Genomic DNA, 7,500 nt, shown 5'->3' with positions numbered 1-7,500 from the left:
TAGGCAAGCCTTTCAACGGACGGTATGTGTTAATCAGTCTTAGAATAAACTACACACTCACAAACTTAAATGCTGCTTTTTGCCCCATAGACTATGTTTGTAACATTAAATCTAGCCTATGACATCTTTAGCGTTCTTACATTAGCTAGTTAAACCTGGTTAAAGCTGGTTAAACCTGAAAGGGCGAATAAAGAAGGGAATTGTATTTCACTTAGGGGACAATTGCTGATAGCCTGTCGGACAGGGCAGCCCGAGGGGAAAACCTGATTGTCCCAGGAGGTCGGGCTAGCGATCCTGTGCGTCCTGTGACCTGGCTGTTTAATGGGAGCTCCTGTGATTATTGTCCTTGAAGTCAGGCTGCGATTAAAAGCATGCTGTCCCCCCCCCCCCCCCCCCCCCCCCAAAAAAAATGAGAATTCATCCATAACATGCCCAGTGTTGCCAACTTTAAAGGCTTACTTAGCGTGAGAATTGGTGAGATTGTCAAAGATAGAACAAAAAAGGTGTATTTCTTTGGCGTGAGATGCATTGAAGCCAATGGAATTTTTGAAGTTGATGGAAATGAGACAGGATATGAAAGAGTGTGTCTCACGCCAAAAGAGTGAGAGTTGGCAACCTTGCATGCCTGCTAAGCATCTCCTTTCACTCAGAAGGGTCACAGCCTCTCCTCACGATAGAGATCACATATAATAGTGCACATCAACATTCTACACTGCAAACATTCAGCTTTCAAAAACAAGAAAAAAAAGTAATAAAATGGGGGATATATTATTTAAAATAAGCAAAAGTATCTGCCAACAGAACAGGAACATTTGACTCACCAAGATTTTTTAAAACAAGTACAAATATCTAGACTCAAAGAACCCAAATATATCTTAAAACTAGTGTAGCCAGACTAAAACCAAGTACATTTGTCTCGATTCTGACTTTGACAAAGCAGTTTTGTACTTGTCAGTGGTGATCAAACAGCCTTATCACATTCCACAGCCTCTCCTCACGATAGAGATCACATATAATAGTGCACATCCACATTCCACAGCCTCTCCTCGTGGTGGAGATCACATATAATAGTGCACATCCACATTCCACAGCCTCTCCCCACGATGGAGATCACATATAATAGTGCACATCCACATTCTACAGCCTCTCCTCGTGGTGGAGATCACATATAATAGTGCACATCCACATTCTACAGCCTCTCCTCACGATGGAGATCACATATAATAGTGCACATCCACATTCCACAGCCTCTCCTCGTGGTGGAGATCACATATAATAGTGCACATCCACATTCTACAGCCTCTCCTCACGATGGAGATCACATATAATAGTGCACATCCACATTCTACAGCCTCTCCTCACGATGGAGATCACATATAATAGTGCACATCCACATTCTACAGCCTCTCCTCACGATAGAGATCACATATAATAGTGCACATCCACATTCTACAGCCTCTCCTCACGATAGAGATCACATATAATAGTGCACATCCACATTCTACAGCCTCTCCTCACGATGGAGATCACATATAATAGTGCACATCCACATTCTACAGCCTCTCCTCACGATAGAGATCACATATAATAGTGCACATCCACATTCTACAGCCTCTCCTCACGATGGAGATCACATATAATAGTGCACATCCACATTCCACAGCCTCTCCTCACGATGGAGATCACATATAATAGTGCACATCCACATTCTACAGCCTCTCCTCACGATAGAGATCACATATAATAGTGCACATCCACATTCTACAGCCTCTCCTCACGATAGAGATCACATATAATAGTGCACATCCACATTCTACAGCCTCTCCTCACGATGGAGATCACATATAATAGTGCATATCCACATTCTTTTCTGCATGCCTGAGCCTCAATATTCCTGTTGGCCTGGAGCCGTAAGAAAACAAAACAAAACAAGGGATGCTTCAAGATTTAAACCCATGCAGTGACTAACTGCTAACCACATCACAAAACTGCTAGAGAGAAAAATTACACACACAAAAAAATGACTGGTCAGATTGTCTTTCTGTGGAATTATGGCGTCACGTGTTAAGCTAATTGAACTATTAAAAGGAAATAATTCTTGCCAAAAATGCAATGAGTGAAAGAAGATGAGTGCTTAAAAACATATTTTTTTAAATCAAATATTTTAATGATGATGTCAGGATGATTAAGTGATATTAGGATTTTGTAATTACAGTAACTTGCAACAATAACGGTGCATACTTTAATTGTAGCTAATTCACATAATCTGTTCTTGGGTGTCAACTATAAAAGACTGTTAACTTCCACAGAGAGCAATGTAGTGTAGGATATTTAGTAAATAATCCAAACAATCCAATTTTGTGTCTACTAGAGAACAATTAATATAGAGTTTAGTCATAAGAGTAAATCTCTGGAACAAGCTGGAAGAAACCCAGGATAAATGAAGAAGTAAACAATATAACCAACCAACCAATAAAGCAATGCATTGCCTATGGATCATAAAACTACAGTTGATGAGTAAATACATTAAGATCCCAGGGCCCTATTCACAAAGCATTTTATCTTACCACTACACGGGCCCTGGTCATATTCACATGGATCAAGCCATCAAAACTTCATTATAGGTAACCTCAGGGACCATGAAAATTGCAGATAGGAATTATTAGTTTTGGATACCCAGATAGCAAGCATGTATTGGTCCACTGGTGAATTATGGTTGCCACCCCACTGGTGATGTGCCACGTCTGGTCTGCTCGCAGACCACCATCATCTTTAGTGTAACTGGGCCTGGATATTAAGAAAATAACATACAATTCCTGGAATTTCTAAACTATATCCTTGGTTTGGTCTGTTTAGGCTCTTAAGGTGGAAAATGACTTGGTCAATTAAAGACTTACAGTATGTTACGCATTGGTAACATCTATAAAATGATAAGGGTTGGTGAACATTAATGAAGAGGTGTATATGAATAAAGAAAGCAAGTGGCAAAATGGTGGGCTGTTTGTCTGTAACTCAACAGTGGAGCGCATGAAAACCGATGCAGAATTAGGCTACTGGAAAGATACTGTCTCAGTTATGAGGGATTAAATATATATAGCTTGTAAGAGACGCAATACATCGCAGACAAACCGAAACAACCATTCAATGCCAAGATTAAATTAAATTAAATTAAATTAAATTAAATTAAATTAAATTAAATTAAATTAAATTAAATTGAATTAATGATTGACTGTATAAATACACTAGCTCTTGTCATCATACAGATGCATTTTGAAAACTGTGCTAAAATACTTTGGACAGTGTATTCCTGAGGTCACTGAAAGCAAATTTGTGCATAAGACTTGACGTCAGCCATAGCAACAGAGTCTCTCTCCTAGCTTAGGAGTTCTGGCTTCTCCTTAGTAAAAGTTGGTCTCAGCAGATTTGTGAGTAGGATTAAGGAGAAAACTTTTAGTTAGAAACTTTTAGTGTGACTTAGGAGGACTCTCAGCGGTGAGATAAAATGCTTTGTGAATACGGGCCCAGATCATTAGTAAGTGCACTCACATGGCGTGTGTCCCCCCCCCCCCCCCCCCCCCTCACTTCATGAAGGTGGCATCATTGAACAGTCTTTTTTATAAATCTACTTGAAGCCTGGGGGGGAGGTTGCTCCTGTAAAGAAAACGGTACAATTGCCTCATTACATGTAATTACACACATCAAAGAGCTAATGTATTCTGTGGATGTCTGCCCTCGTACCCAATCTGCAAGTTATAGGCATTCGCATACACCTAGAAAAAACACAAGCCTACACACTTTCACACACGCACACATACACATACACATACACACACACAGAGACTCATGGGTGGAAATGTAAGAAGCCACAGCTTGGTGTCATAATTATGGGCATGTTGACTGTGAATGCAGCGCGCTTACACAGAGGAGGAATCATTAATTATACGAGTATGAATGCCACCTAAATACCTCCACCGCACACACACACACTCACTCACACACTCACACACACATTCTCATGGGCACACAAAGACAACCACACACAGCCAGAGAGAGAGAGAGGGGGAGAGAGAGAGAGAGGGAAAAAGAAAGAGAAAGGGAGAGAGAGAGAGGGAAAGAGAAAGAGAGAGAGATTGGGAGAGAGTAAGGCTGGAATTAGAAATGAATAAAACATGATTGAGTGTTTGAGGACTGGCCCTTGCTCTGCTCGGTGCAACATGTCGATGAACACATGCTCTGGGCCTGATGAGAGGAGAGGAGCAGCCAAAGTGATTGGGATGTAGGATGGCAGGATTACAGCGCGCAGCTGAGGCGACTGCTTGGCCTGGACATTGTCATATGTGGAGGCCTTAATGAAAATGTTTCTCCATTGTGTGAAGTCTTTTTTTTACGGGCATGATGAGACGTGTGTCTTGCCGAGAAAATAGATTTGCTTGTGTCCTTGAAGTACCCGTGCGCCTACGCGTCTCACAGTGCCTCTGAACTAAGCATTCTCATCCCACACCCCAGTCTCTCGCTCCCTCCCTCCCTCGCTCCCTCCCTCCCTCCCTCGCTCCCTCCCTCCCTCCATCCATCCAAGTATCATGGCACCTCCGTCTTCCTCCCTCTTTTACTTATTCTCCTCAGCATCAATAAAGGAAAGCAGGATGATGTGATGATGACTCCAGAAAGCTATAACACACCAACACACAGCTCATGCTCCCAGGAGCCTGCTAATCTCTGAGCCCTCATCCAATTCTGCAGGTAGCGTGCAGGAGGAGGAGGAGGAGGAGGGAGGGCGAGGGCGAGGGCGCTCGTAATACAAACAACCCCACAAAATTTCCCCCGACGCCGATCGGCTTTAGGGGAAGGCGACGGTGGCTGGTCGACACCGTTCCCGGAGAGAAAACAAACAGCAGATGGAGGAAAAAAAGAGGAAGAAGATGATTTCTGAGTAGAGTAGAGGAGGGGAGGTCAGAGGCCCGTGTGGCGAGGGTGGTTTGGTGAGGGTGGGGCCGCACATGGCAGAGGAGCGGACACGGAGGCACCAGCGGCAGAAACAACAGCAGCAACAGCAGCTGCACAATACTCTCCTCTTGTCTAATGGAACATGGGGCCGCAGAGGACGGAGCCCGTGTCAGTCTCACTAACGCATGAGTCTCCATCAAGGAGCACCAGCGCGGGCTATCTCCTCCCCGGGGCCGTGAGCGCCGGAGCACCCAGCTCATATTTGGGTCTGTCGCTGTGCTCCTGTTGTTCTGCTTGCCTGTGCTACTCCCCCCCCCCCCCCCCCCCCACCACCGCCACCAGCGAGCGACTCGCATCACGCCCCGGCAATCATGGCCACCAATAACGCCACCACTGCGGAGCCCCTGGGCAGCCTCTTATTGAGACTAATGGAGAAATTAGCGGCCGGCTCTCTGAACAATGGCTTTCATTCCCTGTTATATGGGTCGATTGCCGTGGAGCCGCGGGACGTAAAGCACGGCCCTCCCCCTATCCTCCCTCATGCCTGCCTGCATTTCCCCCTAACTCTGGCCCCAGAGGAGACCTCTTTGAGTTAGAGGGGAGAAAAACCACAGAGATATGAAACAAAACAAACCTTTGTGTTTCTGCCTGGGGGGGTGGGGGTGGGGGGGGGGGTGGGGGGGGGAGCCGAGCACCTTCTTTCTTTCTCTTTTTCTCTTTCACTCTCCTTCTCTCTCTCCGTCTGTCTTTCAACCCTAATCATTCCTTATTTCCCATAGTCCGCTGCTGTGCAGCTCTTTGGAGCACCAGGGGAGTTGTGTTCATGTCCTTGGGCCGAGCTTTCTCGCCCTGTTTTTGTTGTTTGTAACTTTTCAGCATCTTTGACAGACAGAGCAGGAAGGATACGGGCGGAGGTGCGGGTGTGTATATATCATGCGAGGTTTGTCAAGAAAAAGGCAAAACAATGATGAAATGAGTGAACGTGAGAAAGTAAAGTGAGTGATAGATTGAGAGAGTGAGAGAGAGAAAGAGAGAGAGAGATGGGCTGTGGAAAGGAGAAATGGGAGGAGAATCTGTAAATAATGCAGCGGAGAATCTGCTGAAAAAATAACAGTGGGAAATGGGGAAAATTGCTCTAAAGAGCTGTCAGTGGCAAGTTGGTGAAAAGGCTGATGATGCCAGAGATTCGCAACCATGCTTTAGCAGAAAGCCTCTCTGGGCCTTCATGCATTGTGCCTCCATCCTTCTTTAGCTGTCTGTCTCCCTCTCTCACACACACTCTCTCTCTCTCTCCCTCTCTCACACACTCTCTCTCTCTCTCTCTCCCTCTCGCTCTCACACTCACGCTCTTTTTCTCAAAGGCACATATTCTCTCTCGGGGGTTGTAGGAGTGTCGACCAGCATGGCTGATAAATTTCACTGCCTGCTAAGCTGGATTTGCAGCGTATTTAAGGAAATGCTACCCAAATGTCGCAAAGATAATCTGTGCTTTTAGTGCGGTCGGAGGGAGGTGTAGTGCGAGAGAGGGGGGGGAGATAGGGGAGGGTGGAGGCAGCCCGCCTGCCTCTTGTGATCTAGAAGTCTTTAGGATTAATCCCAAATAAAGCCTGTATCGCCAACCCCCTTGCTCTACTTTTATGGGGCTTATTTTTGCTCCTCTTCCATTTGTCAGTCTCAAACACCCTTGTGTCCCCACATATGTGTGTGTGTGTCCCGCGCAGGCATGTGTTCACACACTCAGACACAGGCAAACAGCACACCATCACATGTTCAGAACCTCACACACGCACATCCACTCATCATCGCACTCCAAACACACTCACATCTGTACACCCTTATACTTTTCACTCTCTTGCACACACACACACACACACACACACACACTCACAAAACTTCTGTACACACTTTCAGTCTCACGCAAGTGCAGACAAATTGAAAAAAAGAGACAACCAACCCCTCCACACACACACACACACACACACAAGCACACACACATACTCCCACACACATACACACACATACGCGAGGATAAGCACGCATTCAGCACGAGCCCGGCGCAGTCCCAGAGCGCCAATCCTCCCCTTGCATTACTGTGGGGTCCAAATCAGAGCAGCTCTCCATCCCCCGCAGAAAAAGTAATTACACAGCTCGCACGCAGGATTTCAGCACCACCGCAAATGGTTTCGGGGCGAAACACGCTAATGTCGCCGGCCTCGATTCGTGCCGTGCAATTAGTTGATTTCAGTAGGGGGTTGTCTGTGTGTGTGTGTGTGCGTGCGTGCGTGCGTGCGTGCATGCGTGTGTGTGTGTGTGCGTGTGTGCGTGTGTGTGTGTGTGTGTGTGCGTGTGTGGGTGTGTGTGTGCGTGTGTGCGTGTGTGTGTGTGTGTGTGTGTGTGTGTGTGTTGCACACATGCAGGGACGCCAACTGCTTCCCAGAGAGCTGTTCCTCCTCATCCTCCTCCACCGTCCGCCCCGCCGTCAGACGGAGAAGCAAAACACCTCCCGAGGCTCAGCCTCATCTTCGGCAGTTCAAAGGGAACTAAATGCTGAAGTGC

The 7,500-nt window shown here is 46.1% G+C and overlaps 1 protein-coding gene across 1 annotated transcript in view; it reads left to right on the top strand.

Annotated features, from left to right (window-relative positions):
- si:ch211-186j3.6 (neural-cadherin) overlaps positions 1–7,500 on the top strand; it is a 168,466-nt gene that overhangs the window by 24,641 nt on the left and 136,325 nt on the right. The window lies entirely within an intron of this gene.

This window comes from Clupea harengus, chromosome 6 (assembly GCF_900700415.2).
Source record: "Clupea harengus chromosome 6, Ch_v2.0.2, whole genome shotgun sequence".
In the NCBI taxonomy this organism is placed as follows: domain Eukaryota; kingdom Metazoa; phylum Chordata; class Actinopteri; order Clupeiformes; family Clupeidae; genus Clupea; species Clupea harengus.
Note: the sequence above shows the minus strand (reverse complement) of the source record. Positions and strands in the feature narration are given on the sequence as shown.